Source organism: Juglans microcarpa x Juglans regia, chromosome 2D (genome assembly GCF_004785595.1).
Source record: "Juglans microcarpa x Juglans regia isolate MS1-56 chromosome 2D, Jm3101_v1.0, whole genome shotgun sequence".
Classification (NCBI taxonomy): domain Eukaryota; kingdom Viridiplantae; phylum Streptophyta; class Magnoliopsida; order Fagales; family Juglandaceae; genus Juglans; species Juglans microcarpa x Juglans regia.
Window position 1 is genome coordinate 43579879 of NC_054596.1, and position 17713 is coordinate 43597591.

A 17713-nucleotide genomic window follows, 5' to 3' on the forward strand; every position below is an offset into this window, starting at 1 on the left:
AATGCCAAGGTGGCTGAGCTCATTGACCTTAATATAAGTTGGTGGATTATGCAGATGCTCAAGAATATTTTATGGGAAGAAGATATGCAACAGATTGTAAGGATACCTATAGCACAGACCATTAATTCAAGGGACAATATTGTATGGAAGCATACAAGAAATGGTTGTTTTACAGTCAAGAGTGCCTATCATCTATGTAAACAGAGACAAGATCAGAAAAAAGGAGAAACTTCAACACAAGGGGTACACAAAGATTTATGGAAGCAAATCTGGCAACTGTATACTAAAAATGTTGTCAAAGTGTTTATTTGGCGTGCTTGTAATGATGCTCTACCCACTAAGCAAAATCTGTGCAAGAGGAAAGTTGTAAATGAACCTTTTTGTCCAATATGTCAGCAGGCAGAAGAAACCCCATCTCATGTTTTATGGAATTGTCCATCTGCATAGGATGTGTGGATGTTAGGAAGCAAAAAATTTCAGAAAGCTGCATTCACTCATCAAGAGTTTGGAGATATTTTTATGCACATGCTTCAGAGATTAGGAAAATCATAAATCTCTTTGTTTGCAGAAATAGTCAGAATGTTGTGGACAAAAAGATACAAGATGATTTTTTAAGATAGTTTCATAGCCCCTTCAATTCTGATAAAGAAAGCAACACAGGAGTACAATGATTTTCAGCAGCTGCATGATAAGCAACTCAACTCCAGAAATCATGGTAGAGTGGCCCAATTAGAATCTGTTCATTGGCAACCTCTAGAGACAGATTGGATCAAAATAAATTGGAATGTAGCAGTCTGAGAAAGAGGGCATAGACTTGGAGTTGGGATTGCAGTTAGAGACTCGGAGGGGGATATACTGGCTTCATGCATGCAACCACTACAATTCTACCCACAAGCTGATATAGCAGAACCTAGAAGTTTAATATCAGTAGCCAAGTTGTGTAATGAGCTCAGTTTGCAGAGAGTAGTTTTTGAAAGAGATTCACAACAGGTTGTAAATTAAAACAGAATATTCAAAACAATGGTTTGCTTCAATGTCTTGTGAAAAATGTGCATTCGATCTTGGCAGGTATTATTTGGAAGATATCAAATGTCAAGAGGAATGCAAATCAGGTGGCTCACTAGCTAGCACAGAAAGCACTTTATTAGATTTGTGAGATTATTGATATTGATTGTATCAACCCAGATATAAGTGCTCAGGTTATGGCTGAAAAACAAAGATCAAGTTTTTGTGAAAGTGTAATAGCTGTAATACAGTCTGATGTCAATGTTGTACGCTCTTGTTATGCAGTGTCTGTTCCTAACCTAGTACATTCTGATGTCAATGTTGTAAGCTCTGGTAATGTAGTGTCTATTCCTAACCTTAACAATGTAATGGCTGAGGGCCATAGTGTTTGTTGAATGAAATTCAAAATTAAAAAAAAAAACATCTATCATTGACTATCATTTGAGCTCAACTAGTCACCCTCATCCTCACTAAACACTTCAATTGACTCATGTTCTTCTGATAAACTGCCCTAAATTAATTCTAGTCCAATATCTTCTCTACGCTATGGAACCATGTCATATTGGCTGAGATCAATAAATAAATTGATCTCTAATTCTTTTTCTCGATATGCTACTTTATTTGTTGGACCATCATATTTTTTGTGTTGTCTGTCTACCTTTAGAATATAATCATATACATTTCTTGATGCAAACTTATGTACTACTCGCCATGAGTTTCCGTACTTCGGATCTTCTAAATAAAAAACTTTATTTGCTTGACAAGCGAGAACGAAATGATCTTTCTTATACCATGTGCGGCATGTATTGACAGTCACAAAACATTCATCATTACGCACTCTCAACTTAGGATTTGAGACATCCCACTAATTACATTTAAACAAACAGACCATATGTCCCTGTACTTTAACCCAATGATATCTTCGACAACTCTATAGAAGTCAATGTTCTCCTCCCTGTGGCTTCCTTTGACTATAACCCCACAAACATGCTTAGTATTGAATGGTCCGCCTGGACGAACCATGGGCCAAACATATAGTTCACTTGAGATTTCTTCTGAACTATCATCATATCTTGATACAACCCACATTACTAAATCAAATTCGTAGATAAATACAAAATTAAATAGATAAAAATCTATTGTCACTGGTATGAAATTTCGTAGATAGTTAGACATTCTTTAGTAATATCGTCTATTCAAACCAAAAGCGAAACTCTTCTTCGTGCTTCTTTTCTACATCAGTTACACCATCCATTCAAATCAATTGAATATGTTTGTTGCACATGTTGAAGTTAACATTTAATTCATATCAATTATATTATCTTCCAAGACTTTTATTTCATTTTTATACACACAGATCACTAACCTCAAGTACTTGTCAATATCAGCGCAGTTATTCAATACATACCATCAGGCTCTATCAAACTCTCGTCCACATAAGTCATAGCCCCCATGTGCGCCAATGAGATGAATGGTTTGAGAAAATATAGAGAATGATGAACTCCCAAATTTACACCTTCATAATTTTGATCCAGTCACGTGAATCTAGTATCAACCCCATGGAAATACATAGAACAAAATATATATCATTCATTATCAATGTATGATTCTACAATCGAACCTTCCGGACTAACACTATTCTCAACAGATTGCTTAATCTTTTAAAAAATTGTTCAATAGGATACATTCATCTATACTGGATCGGGCCAACAACTAAAGCCTCAAGAGGTAGGTGCACAACCAAGTGAACCATTATATCAAAGAATGATGGTGGATAGAAACTCTTCAATTTGCACAATATCACTGCAATGTCAACTTCCATCTTTACTAATGCATCAACTTTCAACATTCAATTGCAAATGTCTCTAAACAATGCCCCTAATTCTGTCAAAACTGCACAAATATCTCGAGTTAGCTTTCCATGCACCCCAACTGGCAACAAACGCTATAAAAATACATGAAAGTCGTGACTTTTAAAACCATTTATCTTCTAATCATAGGTTCGCACGCATCTTGACATGTTTGAAGCATAGCCATTAGGTAATTTGATTGCCATGAACCACTCACAGAATTTGTTTATCTCATTATTTGACAGTTTATACCAACCAATGGGCATATAAGATGACAATCCATTATCTTGCAAATACAACTCACTCCTTATCCCCAACTCCTTTAAATCTTTACGAGAGTTAGTTGTATCTTTTTTCTTCCCTTCTATTAACATCAGAGTGCCCAGTATATTCTCGCAGATATTTTTTTTCAGTGTGCATAACATCTAAATTATGGCACAATGTCAAACTCGACCAGTATGGCAACTCAAAAAATATGTTTTTTTGTCAAATTCAAGTCCACTGCTTGTTGTTTCTTCTTCCTAACTCTTCCATCCTTGCCAAATCTATTTTTTGAAACATTGATCAATTGTGTGATAATATCTATCTAGAAAACTCTGGCAGTGATGACCTACATTTATCATTTCCATCAAATATTGCTCTATTTGAACGCCATATATGATCATGGGGTAAATATCGACGATGTCCCATGGAATATATTTTTTTGCCATTTGTCAACCATTGAGACTGAGTATCTTTATTACAGATAGGATAAGATATTTTACCTTTTGTGCTTCACCCAGGCAAGTTTCCCTATGTTGAAAAATCATTTATTGTCCACACCACTACAGCGTGCATCTTAAACTCTATTGATGATGCCGTATCATATGTACTAATACTATGATCCCACAACTCTTTCAACTCTATGATTAGTGGCTGAAAATATATGTCTATCTCATTCCCTGGTGATCTTAGCCCTGGTATAAGTAAAATCATCATAAAGTATGGATCTTTCGTGCACTTCCAAGGTGGCAAATTATAGGACATTAATATGGGTAGTGTTCAAGTTGCCAAATGGATTAAAACCATCCGTTGCTAACCCAAGTCTTACATTGCGAGGTTTTTCCGTAAACCATGGGTAGTTGACTTGAAACTTTTTCCATTGTAAAGAATCTTCAGGATATGAAAGAACATTTTCATTACTGACTTTTCTTGTACGATGTGAAGGCATATATTTTGCAGTTGACCGGGACGTAAACAATCTCTAAAGTCTAGAAATCAATGAAAATTGTCTTAACACTTTTTGCGGTATATTTTGCTTATCAGATATCCATCTCGACTCATGACATACTAGACAACCATATCATTCTGCATATTACTACCAAAAGAAAACATAACCATTCTTACATGTGTGAATGATATTATAATCGAATCCTAGCTCTCGCTTCAACTGTTTTGCTTCATAAAAATTATGAGGCAATACATTATCCAATGGGAGAGCCTCGATAAATAAATCCAGCAACATGTCAATGGCCTTTGCAAAAATACGACATATAAACTTAATATAAATCAACCTCACTGTGAAAGACAACTTGTTGTGACGAGTGCACCCCTTGTACAGTTGTCGTTGTGTGTCCTCCCACAATCTTTCAAAACATTTATTCCCCTCAGATGATTAAGTAGATGTCCCTTCTACATCCCTCAACCCAAACATTCTAGCACCAAGATCTTCTAACATATTCATCATACCCTCTCCATTACCATCACTATCATTAGATTCATCAACAATTATGTCATTATCATCATTATCATTGTCTTCCCCCATCCGTTTGGACTGAGTGTCAAATCTTATTTCTTGAGGAAATGGTTCACCATGTAAGACCCACAGTGAGTATTTACAATCAATTCCATACACATATAGATGCTCCTCCACTATCACCAAAGTATAATAACTTAGGTTTTTGCACTTCTTTTATAAACATCTTATAAAACCTCCAGTGTCAACATCCCACAAGCAAATTCTATAAATGACTTAACCCCTTTTGCATAATCCTTATAGTCTTTACCAAGTCTATCTCCCAATTGTTCCAATTCTTATCCATTGTATTTTCGTTGGTCAACTATTAGAACAAAAAAATCAAAGTTAAGTTACATTTACTGACACTATCATGGGTGTTTCCATTTATGTTAGCGCTTCCATACATTTCATAAGACAGTTGGTCCTATCCATTGGAGAGACTATCATCTATTTCGCATATATACTCAATCTAGAACTCACATGTCAGTCAAAATTTTGCCAGCATTTTCATACAATTCTCTAAGTCTGCTAGTCGTGAAAAGTCCTCAACTCTATCTACGGGCGATGAACTTACAAATCACACACTTGAAGAATGAAAGGAAAAACTGAACCAAAATTTCAAAACTAACACGAGAATTTAGACTAAATATATATGTCATATAGATGATAGAATCTCAAACTGTTCACTTTAAGCCATGGTATTCAAGTGGAGGCAGTCTACTGTATGCATTGATGATCTCTAACCTCCTAGTTCAATTGAGGGTTAATGTGCTAATGACAAAGCGAAGGCAACCACATATCGGGCCCCTTAACAAGATCACCTTTAGCAAGAGCAAGGTCTACTTGCTGAAAGCTCACATTAATTTTCCAGCAGCACAAGATAGTGGCACAACGCGTGATCCAGCTTCTATTGATGTAGTGTTGATAGATAATCCTGTTGGGGCTACTACCACGAAGATGTGATCCCTGCTCCAGGAGCATCACACACTTTTGATCCAAGACATGGAGAGGATCACTATGTCCATCATGGTTCAATTGCAAGAGATTGAAGGATGCATTACTGTCATCCAAGAGAGGACTTGGATAATCTTACACAGTAGTTTTATTTTTTATTTGATTGTTTTGTATCGAACGTTGTCGATTTAATTACTATATCGTTTTTATTTGTTATATATAGCTAGCTTGTTTCTTATGAAAAATCATTTTCCTTATTTTACTTACCAGTTCATGATAATATAAAAAATAACATTCCCTAGAAAGTAATGTTTTTTTAATTGCAAATTTTTATTTAAAATAATAATAGTCATTAATTAATTTAAATTAATTATATAAAATTCCTAAGACGACGTATATGATATATTTTAATTTACCTTAAATAATAATAATTCGTATAGGTATATTTTTCATCTTTTGAAAATAATAATTAATAGACTCAAATAATATTTATTTTTAAAATATTTAAATATCTTTCAATAAATTTCTATAATTAAGTTGATTTCAATTGTTTACGCCATCGTTCGAATGCCTATTTGAGCATTCAAACAGTTTATAATATCGTTCGACCATAAAAGTACCATTTGACTGATATAACAACCATCCCTGTCAGACTTATTTATAACTTTCCACCATAAAATTTGTTCAAATGATTAAATATAGCGTTCGAACAAGTTCTAACTTTTTCCGGACAAAATTGTGTATACATGTTCGTCACAACTATTATTCGAGTAGTTATGTCAACATTCGAATATGAATTAAAATACTGTTCGAACATGTATGCGTACGTTTGAATAGTATATGAACCATCCAGGCTAGATTTATTTATAAATTTCCACCAAAACTTTAGTTCAAATGATTAAATATTTAATTCGAACGGTTTCGACTTTTCCCCCGGCACAATTGTATATCCTTCCACCACGACTATTATGCAAACAGTTATGTAACCATTCAAACGAGTATTAATGTACTGTTCGAACATGTTTGTGAATGTTCAAACGGTTATTTTTAGATATTATATTTCGTCCCAGAAAGTCTAGTTCGAACAAAGTTTTCTCTATTTAAACGCTTAAAAAACTACTTCCATATTTTGAGATGAAATTTAATTTTTGCCCCAACAAATAAGTACTTTTAGGGACGAAAAAAGATTTCGTCTCCACTACAAGGAGATTGTTTATTTGTGGTTAACTATTTTTTATGAAAATGACTATTTCTTATTAAAATGAATCTGTTTTCCTCGTAAATAATCATTTTTATTACAAATAATGTGTCACAAATTGTCGTTTTTCTTATAGTGCTTTAAAGATGAAATTTCTTGTAGTTCAAAGAGAAAGAACCCATTAATTTGAGATTTTTTGTTTTCAAGCCTAAAGTTTTTCTCTCTTTGTGCACAAATTCATTTAAGTGTGCATTAATAAGGATTTGACGAATTCATTTATGGATAATCAATGTTATATACGTAGTCAGAATTCAAGAGCTAGCTGTTATGACGTAGAAAGGGAGTAGGTCACTGATCATGTAGTACTCACAAGTCAGATTTATTATCTATAAAGGTTTTGTGAGTTTCGAAATTAGGTTTAACAAATTATATATTCTATAATCCATTTTTAGGTAGTACTACCCCACGTACTTGAAATTTCTTATTTTAGAGGGTTTAAAAAGAAAAAAGAACTTCATAAAGAAATGATCAGTAGTATTCTTTAAATTCTATTGCTTTTTATTTATGTTCATTGTTGTTTGGTGCAATAACTCTGTAGTCTCTGTTGAATTTTCTAGATGGCTTAAAATTAACGTAGAATACCTATTCATAGTCTCTAGTCTCTACGTAGGTTATCGGCCGCTTATAACCTGGAATTTTCAGACAGTACACGTGATAAGCGTTGGGTAGCCTTTCCACTGAGATAAAAGGGCTGGGCCAATTAAGCTCTGTTTGGTTTGTTAAATTAAGTTTAATATTTAGGTAACGTTTAGATGTTAAACTGAGTTGAATTGAATTGAGTTGAGTTAAGTTAAAATGATAAAATATTGTTAGAATGTTATTTTTTAATATTATTATTATTTTAAGATTTTAAAAAATTGAATTATTTATTATATTTTATATTGAAATTTAAAAAAGTTATAATAATAAGTTGAGATGATTTTAAGTTCCAAACGTATCCTAAACACTCAATTTTCAAAATTTGTCAATTCAACACTTCTTTACACGTGTAATCTACAACCTCTTACACCCTCTCATAAATATATCTTAATTCATCTTAACATCTAAATACTAAACTTATTTTAGATAAATCTTATAAATTTCACTCTATTATTTTAATTTATTACTATTTATAAACAACTCAACTCAAGTCAATATCGCAGCTTTAACTTACGAATCTATCACCCAGAATTTCAAACTGCCATAATAATACTAATAGGAAAATGATACCTAGCCCAGATAGTTAGCACAGTTACATGATGGAGCAAGCTGGGCTGGGTTCCTGGTAAGTCCTGACCTCATAGAATGGGTAGCCAGGATTGGAGTAGGAGTAGGATGTGACGTCACCCGCCCCGTAAGGCCACGTCATATTGTAGTGTAGTACCGTTGGCTCATCTTTCTTCTCCCCGTCCTCCGCCACCGTAATTATATCTGCATGGCCTAAGTTCTTCCGAGTAACCTTGCTAGTTTCACGGTATCGATCCCATCCCCTTTGACCTCTATTTCGTCCGTATCCTGTCCTTTGATAGATGCAGATACCACCCCTGAATGTCATATATACACCCACCTCCAATTAAAAAATTATTAACGATTTTCAGTATTATATATTATTAATGATAATAACAGTAGTAAAATACTGAATGCATATTGCGGTAATTATTATTACGTGGAAGGCCGACTGCAATCTTCAAGGCTTTTTTGCGGGCCTTTTGTCCATCCAGCTCACCGAAGATGGACTTGTGGCCATCCATGGACACCTTGATCACCACCGTTTGCTGCAAAACCAAATTAGTAATTTTAAATTTGCAAAAACTATCTTCGTTCTGAATTTGTCCACTAGACATAATTTATCGACTCCTATACATATACATCTATATATATATATATATATATATATGTGTGTGTTTGCTCACAGCGTGTCCCTAGGCTAGCTAGCTAGCATGCAATTTCTCTATATATACCTTCATTGTAATTGGTTTCCTGGATAAGATCGATGATGAATGTTGAGTATTGGACCGAAAGCCTCACGTCTTTAGGGAGAGAACTAAAGGTGATAAGAGTGCTTAAAAGTTAAAAAAATTATTGAAGGTGCGTAGCTAGCAAGGGGAAAGATTACTTTGGTTGTTTGGGGGTACTCGGCCATTTGAGATACGGCTGTTATTTATAGGCCATTTGAGGTACGGCTGCTATTGAGGCTTGACCGATCCAACTCGAGTCAACGTGGAGAACAGGTCATCATCATCCTTGCGCCAACACAGAATATGACTTCATCACTTTAATACAAAGCGATCAACTTTGATATATAAAGTGACTTTATTTTGACGGATAAAGATTAATACACAAATTAAACGCATGGCCAAATAGTTAGGAAAACATTGAAAGGAATCATGGACATGTACACCTACTGTACGTACACTTATTAAGTAGTTTATTTTTTTCAGTGACTGGCCAGGGAAGACTAGACTTTTTGTGGTAGTGGGATTATTAAGGTAGGTTTGAGCATGAGATGAGATATAAAATTTTTATCTGATCTCATTTAATTCTCAAATATAATTTAAATATAAAATTTTTAAAATAATCATTACTATTTTTTCAAACTAATCATTATAACTTTTTTTCAAACTTCCAAATAAAAAATAATTTTAACTTTTTCAAATCTCTAAATAAAAATAATATTATAAAAGTATTATTACAATATTTTAACTTTATAATATTTTTTATTTAACTTTTTATTTCTCATTTTCTAAAATTTTAAAAATACTCAACTCAAACTATGTCACTACTATATATTCACAAACTATCTTAATAGAAAAAATCTGAGGAGAAACCACTGTAGTGGGCGCAGCCGCTGCACACCCTACGTGGCACAAATAAAATGACGAAAAACACCCTACAATATACATGTCCCAAATTCAAATGGGAGAGAGCTAATGAGAGAGACCAAGATATGAGAGAGATGATGAGAGAGAGACCAACGATGAGAGAGAGAGAATGATGATGAGACAGATTGACGATGAGAGAGAGTGACAATGAGAGAGACCAAGATGATAAGAGAGAGAGTGACAATGAGAGAGAGACCGAGTTGAGAGAGAGCATGAGGGATGGAGAGAAAGAGTCAAGGAGAGAAAGACTTGGCGAGAGCTCTGATGAGAGAGAGAGTCGAGGAGAGAGAGTTGATGAGAGAGAGTCATTGATGAGAGATAGATGATGAGAGAGACACTAGAGAGATGATGAGAGAGAGTGGGGTAGCCGTCTTTGTGTTTCGCAAAAAAAAAAAAAAAAAAAAAAACAAATGGACTATAAGCAGCCATGTGTGTGCACTACAGTAATTACTACGTAGCAATATTCATTTTAATATTATTCACAAGAATGTCATCTCCTTTCACTCTCTATATAAATCCTTAATATAAATCATCATGGTAGTTAGGACATGTTCACACACGTACAGTCTGCCGACGTGGCTGACTCGTTGATTCAACCCGTCTTGGCCCCTATTGTAAATCAACATGACAACATGGTAGTTAGCTACGAATATTCAAGGAAATATTTTTAAAAAGAGTAATGAAATTTATAGAAGACGCTTCGTAGTATATTTCACAATATATATTTTAAAATAAAAATATTTTTATAAAATAATATTATTTTTATAAGATATTTTTGTGAAAAGTGACTTTTGTTTATCATGATAGTATATATTATTATAATATATATTACTATTAGTGAAGTTATATATTTTTTTATTTTTTTTAATGATTAAGCTGTTAAAAAAATACTTTAAAAATAAAAATAAAATAAAATTTTAAATACAGTACTACAAAATAGATGATAAGAGGTAATAAGCAATCATAATTATCTGCTAATAAATCCTTCGTAACTCCTGATCATATATAATTTAATTATATATTGGAAAGAAGAGTACGTAAGCTAATAAAGCCGGCCAAAAAAGCAAATTATATTGAGGGGTTCTTTTCCTTTAACATTGTCGTGGCTGATGGACTCACGGTCGTTCTGGACTCATGGACTTATGGAAAGAGTCCTTCATGGAAAACGCGTATTGACCCGGACAAAATCACCAAACTCCCCAGTCACCTGTCCCACCACGGAATCTATGTAACGCTTCAATAGAAGTCTTAAATCACATAACTTATATTTCAAAAGGATTAGTTAATAATACAATTAAAGTCCTATTAAAACCTTATAAAGAGTATGTTAGATGGAGGGGCGCCCACGTGGGGCTGACCCCTCCTGCAGTTGCTTGCTAAAGCCATGCGTTACTAGTAACGCATGTAACGCATGGCTGCCGTTTCACAATTCAATTGAAGGCTGGCCTTTAAGGCCAGCCGTGCAGAGGAGGACTATATAGTCCTCCTCAATTGTATTTTTTGGTACTATCTGAAAAGTAGAAAAAGACTCTCTCTTTTTGTTCTCTCTTGATAAAATACTTAGGCTGTGGATTTGTTAAGTATTACTCTAGTTTCATATTACGTAGTACACTTTCGCCAGTAAGAGGAAACGCTTGGAGTTTATCAATCTGGAAAAACTTGTGGAACAATTCTTTAAGCTGACCTTGAAGTACTTTTCCGCTGTGCATTCTAACATTGGTATCAAAGACTTTTTTTTTTAATTGCTTCCAGTTTATATTTTTTTCTCGCATATGCTTGAGATTTGTATGATGTTTTTTTTTTATCCTCTCTTTTTTTTTCTGTTTAAAAAAAAAAAAAATTTGCGCACCAGATGGAGCAGCCCAAGGCCCTGCGAGCACCAACGCGGTGGTGCTGCGCGCGAGGTGCTGCGCGCACCACCGCGGTGCAGCGCGCACCACCGAGGTGCCGCGCACACCTGGGGGGTGCCGCGCGCACCCGGCGGTGCCGCAAGCACCCGACGGGTATGGCTTGCACCCAGCGGTGCCGCGCGCAACGCATGATGCAGCGCGCACCGCATGGTGCCGCGCGCACCGTGTGGAGCAGCCCACGGCGTTCAAAGCACTCCGGTGAGTGCTCTGCCGTCCAGCCCAAGGACGGTGGCGCATTGTCACGGTGGCTTCAAGCCACTGTGTTTTTCTCGGTACTGTTCACATGAACAGTACCGATTCTGAAGGTTGAAGGTGACTTGGGCTCGGCTTGGCCCACTGTTTTTTTTTTGGGCCATTCGGCCCTTTAGTGTTAAAAAAAAAAAAAAAAAAAAGGGCCCAACCTTGTTTTTTTTTTTACAGAAAATAAAATGAAGGGGATAAAAATTGGCATCTCTGGGACTCGAACCCAGGACCACCGGTCAAAGGCTGCGTGCACCACTGGGTTGCGACTTCCCTTTGGTTTAGGTGAGGTTTTTTTTAATGTATTTATTATACATTTATTTTGTTTCTATTAAAAAAAAAAAAATTGCATGACTTAATATATGCTAAGATATATTGTTATATTACATGTGATTTTTATTTAATGTTTTAGATTAATTGTGATCACATGTGAATATATAGTTATATTCATGCTATATTTTTTTTATTCCATTATGTTATAATACATGTGATCTTTTATTTAATTTGTTATATTAAATGTGATAACATGTATATGTGAATTGAACATGTGGATATGTGATTATTTTATCATCTATGAATGTTAGGCTTGAATGTTTATACATTAGTCTTTATTGATAAAATAGAAAAATTCCCACTAAGTAGTCTTAGCTAGAATTGTTAGTGTAAATGATAGACTGAAAAAAAATTGCAGTGACCCCAGTAAGAACTGTAAATGCACTGTATAGCCAAAAGACCACAGTGACCCCAGTAAGAACTGTAAATGCACTGATGGAACAAGAAAAATGGACTGTAATGGTCTTATATGAACCATCTTTGTAGACTGGCCCAACAGGTTACTGTGGTTGGAGTAGCTGTCCTTGTAGACTGGCCCAAAAGGTTACTGCGATTTTAGTAGGTTATGTCTTTACATGTGACTAGGACTAGATGACTACTTAAGATAGTGGGAGTATTTATGATGATTAATTCTCCCATATTTTTTTTGAATTTACGCAGGAATTAGGTTAGAAATTTAATAATTGGATATTATGGCGCAAGAGATGATTCTGAAGTCTAGCGATTTTTCGATCTTGCGACATGTCTAAATTATTTATTTCTAACTTGGATGGACGCGGCAGATTTCTTAGGTGTGTGTGTAATATCCCTTATTTGCGTATTGTAGTGAAATGACATCCAAGAGTATAGTTGCCGATTTAAACAAAGGGGAGAAATTGGATGGGGAGAACTACGACATTTGGCATCGCAAGATCCCATATGTCTTAGATGAGCAAGAGGTCTTGGAGGCCTTATCTCACTCCCTTACTGCACCCGGGGAAGGGACCTCCGAACAATACAAAATAGATCAACTAGCCTATTCTAATGGGCTAAGAAAAGTCGGTGCGCGCGCATAATAATGTTAAGCAGCATGCACAATGATCTAATGTGTGAGTTCGAGATCTATGACACTGCCCAAAGCATGTGGGAGGCTTTGAAGTTGAAGTTTGGTGGAACTTCATCCACTAGGTTGCGTGGGTTAACCATGAGGTTTGACTCCTATAAGATGCACTCTGACCATACGATGAAGTAGCATCTTAGGGCTATGTCGACCATGATCCGCGAACTTAAGTCGGCAGGAAACAACCTGACTCATGAACAGCAAGTCCAGGCAGTGATTAGATCACTGCTGAATTCTTGGGAGAATATGAGCCAGAACCTGACGCATAACGAGAATATCAAAGACTTTGATGATGTCTCGCGTCACTTGGAATTGGAGGCTGAGCGCCTAGAGGCTGCTAAGCCCAATCATACGGCCTATGTGGCTAATTCTGGTTCGCGTAAGGCATCAAGGCCTAAACGCAAGAAGCCCAAGAATGGCGTAGCTGCTGGACAAATTAAGAAGGTGTCAGGAACTTCTCAGCGCAGCAAGAGGGGCAAGCGCGGGAAGAACAAGTCAAAATTAGAGTGCTTCAACTGTGGAAAGAATGGCCACTTCGCTCGTGACTGCACTGAGCCGAAGAAGGTACACTCTGACTTTTCTCGCATTGTTTTTGTAACTAGCCATGTGATGGTTGCTCACTCCTATCCTGTGTGGACCTTTGATACAGGAGCGACCGAACACATAGCGCGAGATAGAGTCGGATTTGTGGATTATCGCCGGATTCCAGCTGGGAGCCGTGATATCAAGGTGGGAAATGGAGCTAGCGTGGAGGTACTAGGACTTGGTACCTACAAGCTGGACTTGCGGGGAGGCTGCACTCTTTTCCTTCACAATGTGCTATACGCTCCCGAGATCCGACGAAACTTACTTTCTGTAGTCACTCTATTAAGACTTAGTTTTCGTATTGTATTTGAAAACAATTATGTTTCCTTTTATTTGGGCCATGTGTTTTATGATAATGCTTTTCTACAATACGGTTTTATGATATTGAATTTAGATTATTCAAATATAAATGAGTCAATTGCTTTTCTTTCTACATCTGATAATTTGGATTCATATAAATGGCATGCTAGGCTTGGCCATATAGGGCAAGATAGAATGACTAGGTTAGCTAGAGAAGGCCTTATAGGCAATCTCGCTAAGGTCATCTTGCCCACATGTGAACATTGTCTAATGGGAAAGGCTAAGAGAAAACTGTTTGGAAAAGCCACTAGGGCATCTTTTCCACTGCAATTAGTCCACTCTGACATCTGTGGTCCAATGAGTGTGAGGGCAAGACACGGAGGTGTCTACTTCATCACATTTATAGATGATTTTTCACGTTACTGTCATGTCTACTTAATCTCCCACAAATCTGAAGCATTGGAATGCTTTAGGCGATATTTAAGAATGGTTGAGAATTAGTTAGATAAGAGTTTAAAAACTCTAAGAACTGACCGAGGACGAGAATATCTCTCTGAGCAATTTAAAAGGCTCTGTGATGAAAAAGGAATCAAAAGACAGTTGACGATGCCAAGTACGCCGCAGCAAAATGGCGTGGCGGAAAGGAGAAATCGAACACTGCTTGAGATGGTCAGGTCAATGATGGAGCAAGCAAACCTACCAATTTCTTTTTAGGGGAATGCACTTTTAACTGCTGCCTACATTCTTAACCGAGTGCCTTCCAAATCAGTAACTTCCACCCCATATGAACTATGGACCGGCGAGAAACCCAATTTGAGTAACTTGCGGCCATGGGTTCAACGGGTTTTGTTCACGATCTTTCTCATAAGTATGGGAAGTTAGGCCCTAGAGGGAGGAAGTGTATCTTTATAAGGTACTCAGAACACTCTAAAGGGTATGTGTTAATAGGTGAACAATCTGATGGGTGTGTGACTAAGATTGAGTCACGAGATGTGGATTTCATTGAAGATGAGTTTCTCAGTAGATGTGAGGTTGATAGGAGTTTAGAACTTCATGAGATTGTGGAACAAGCAGAAAGTGCTCCAAGGAATTTAGTTGAGAATGAGGAAGAAATTCTTCAAGCTCCTACAAATTATAAAAAGGATTTGAATCCGAGTGGGAGCACATCACTTGTCAATCAATCACAACAACCTCAGCCGCGTAGAAGCACACGTGAAAGGATTCCCCGTCGTCGTTTTGAGATTGAAGGGAAAGCTTTTATGGTAGCTCCGCATGATGATGATGAGCCTAGGACGATTCATGAAGCTCTCTCATCTTCTACTAAAGATGAGTGGATGAAAGCTCTTAATGATGAGATTGAGTCTATGAAGACAAACCAGGTCTGGGATCTGGTTGATCTACCGACAGGGTGTAAGACTATTGGGAACAATTAGGTTCTTAAGGTCAAACGCAAGTCGGATGGATCAATAGATAAGGACAAAGCTCGCTTAGTGGCGAAAGGATATACCCAACAGGAGGGTATAGACTATGAGGAAACTTTTTCACCAGTGGTGAGGTTTGCCTCAATTCGCCTGATTCTAGCTATAGTAGCAAATATGGATTTGGAACTCTACCAAATGGACGTTAAGACAGCATTTGTCAATGGAGAACTAGATGAGGAGATCTATATGGATCAACCAACGGGTTTTGTGGTTAAAGGTCAAGAGCGCAAAGTGTGCAAGCTCAAATGATCTATATATGGCCTAAAGCAATCATCTAGACAATGGTACCTCAGATTTCATCGAGCCATTCTCTCGAATGGGTTTACGATGATCACAGAGGATCATTATGTTTATGTCAAAAGGTCTAAGAAGAGTTTCATTATGTTGTCATTATATGTTGACGACATACTACTAGCTGGAAATAATAAAGGGTTGATAGTCGCCACAAAAGAATGGTTATCCTTCAATTTTGAGATTATGGATATGGGTGAAGCAGAATACATTCTGGGAGTTAAGATCTACAGAGATCGCTCAAAGAGACTTTTGTGTTTGTCTCAACAGACTTACATAAAGAAAGTCCTCGAGCGCTTCCTAATGAATGGATGTAAACCCATTGACACCCCTGTTGCAAGGAGCGAGAACTTGTCTAAAGTAATGTGTCCTAAGACTCAAAAAGAAAAGGAAAAGATGGCCCGTGTCCCTTATGCTAATGCTGTGGGTAGTCTGATGTACGCAATGATGTGTACTCGGCCTGACATATGCTATGCAGTTGGCTAAGTGAGTAGATTCTTATCAAACCCCGGACTAGCTCACTGGAAAGCGATCAAAAGGATTATGCGATATCTCAAGGGAACTGCGGACTATGTGCTGTGCTATCAGGGTTCAGATTTGCAGCTAAGAGGTTACAGTGATGCCGATTGGGGCAGCGACCTAGATGAGCGCAAATCAACCACTGGGTATGTCTTTCTGCTCAACCAAGGCACCATTACATGGAGCAGCAAGAAACAACCCTGTATAGCTTTATCCACCATGGAGGCAGAATACATAGCTTGTTCTGCAGCAGCTCAAGAAGCTGTTTAGTTATGGAGGTTCCTCAAGCATTTAGACATTGGCACGGATACATCAGATCGGTGACAATATTCTGCGATAGCATGGCAGCTCTCGCATATGCTAAGGACTCAAAGTATCATGGAAGAACCAAACACATAGATATCAAATATCACTACATCAGAGACATGATAGCGCAAAAGGAAGTCGTTCTGAAACATCTTTCTACGAGTCCCATGGTTGCTGATCCCTTAACGAAGCCTATAGCAAGAGATGTCTTCGAGGCTCATGTTAGGAATCTAGGACTGCGTAGACTATAAATGTAATTTGTGTTTCAAATGACATAAAGATGTAACATTTCCTTTGGGATATTAATACAATATGATTCAGTTTTTGTCTTTATCGTATTGTTTTTAATACACACACACAAGATATGTCAACAGGCTTAGATCGGCTCACTCACACGAGCGATCGCCTCTAGCGCTTAAGTAGCGAGTAGAGATGAGACATTGTGTCCCTAGGTACTTGTCCAAAGGGATAAGTTGGTTGACACAAAGTTATGTCGCCTTAGTGGGAGCTAAGATGAGGTCCATTGATAGGACTATGCATGGGTTACCCCACCATCCATGTAGCCTGTAGTAAGCCAGATGCGAGTTCCTCTTTGACGCCTTGGAGACGTGCAAATAGAGGAATTCGGGTTAGACTCTTAAGGAGCGGCTAGACTAAGATCTGTACGGTGTTGATATAGACATATGCTCTTTAAGCAAGAGAAATCCACGTAGCATGTGTTTCATACTATATGTGCTTATACGACCATATGAGTAAGTGAGTAAAATGTTTCCCTCTTTCTCACTGTGTGAGTCCCATTTCTTAAAAAATGTCATTTACTTTTGACTATGTCACGAGATGGAGGTTGTGATGTTTGCTACTTTGGCATGCTGTCTATGGCCATGATTGATACGGTCTAAAGAGGCATTGTTGGGAAAGCAGTTCCCAAAATTGAGTGATATGAG

At 36.9% G+C, this 17713-nt stretch overlaps 1 long non-coding RNA gene across 1 annotated transcript; it reads right to left on the reverse strand.

Moving 5' to 3' along the window:
* Positions 1–8014: 8014 nt before the first annotated feature.
* On the reverse strand, positions 8015–8958 carry LOC121248533. Its single transcript, XR_005937469.1, has 3 exons — positions 8785–8958; positions 8490–8598; positions 8015–8367 (listed from the first exon to the last, which is right to left on the reverse strand). It is a non-coding gene; the product is annotated as an uncharacterized LOC121248533 (long non-coding RNA).
* Between the last annotated feature and the right edge of the window lie 8755 nt (positions 8959–17713).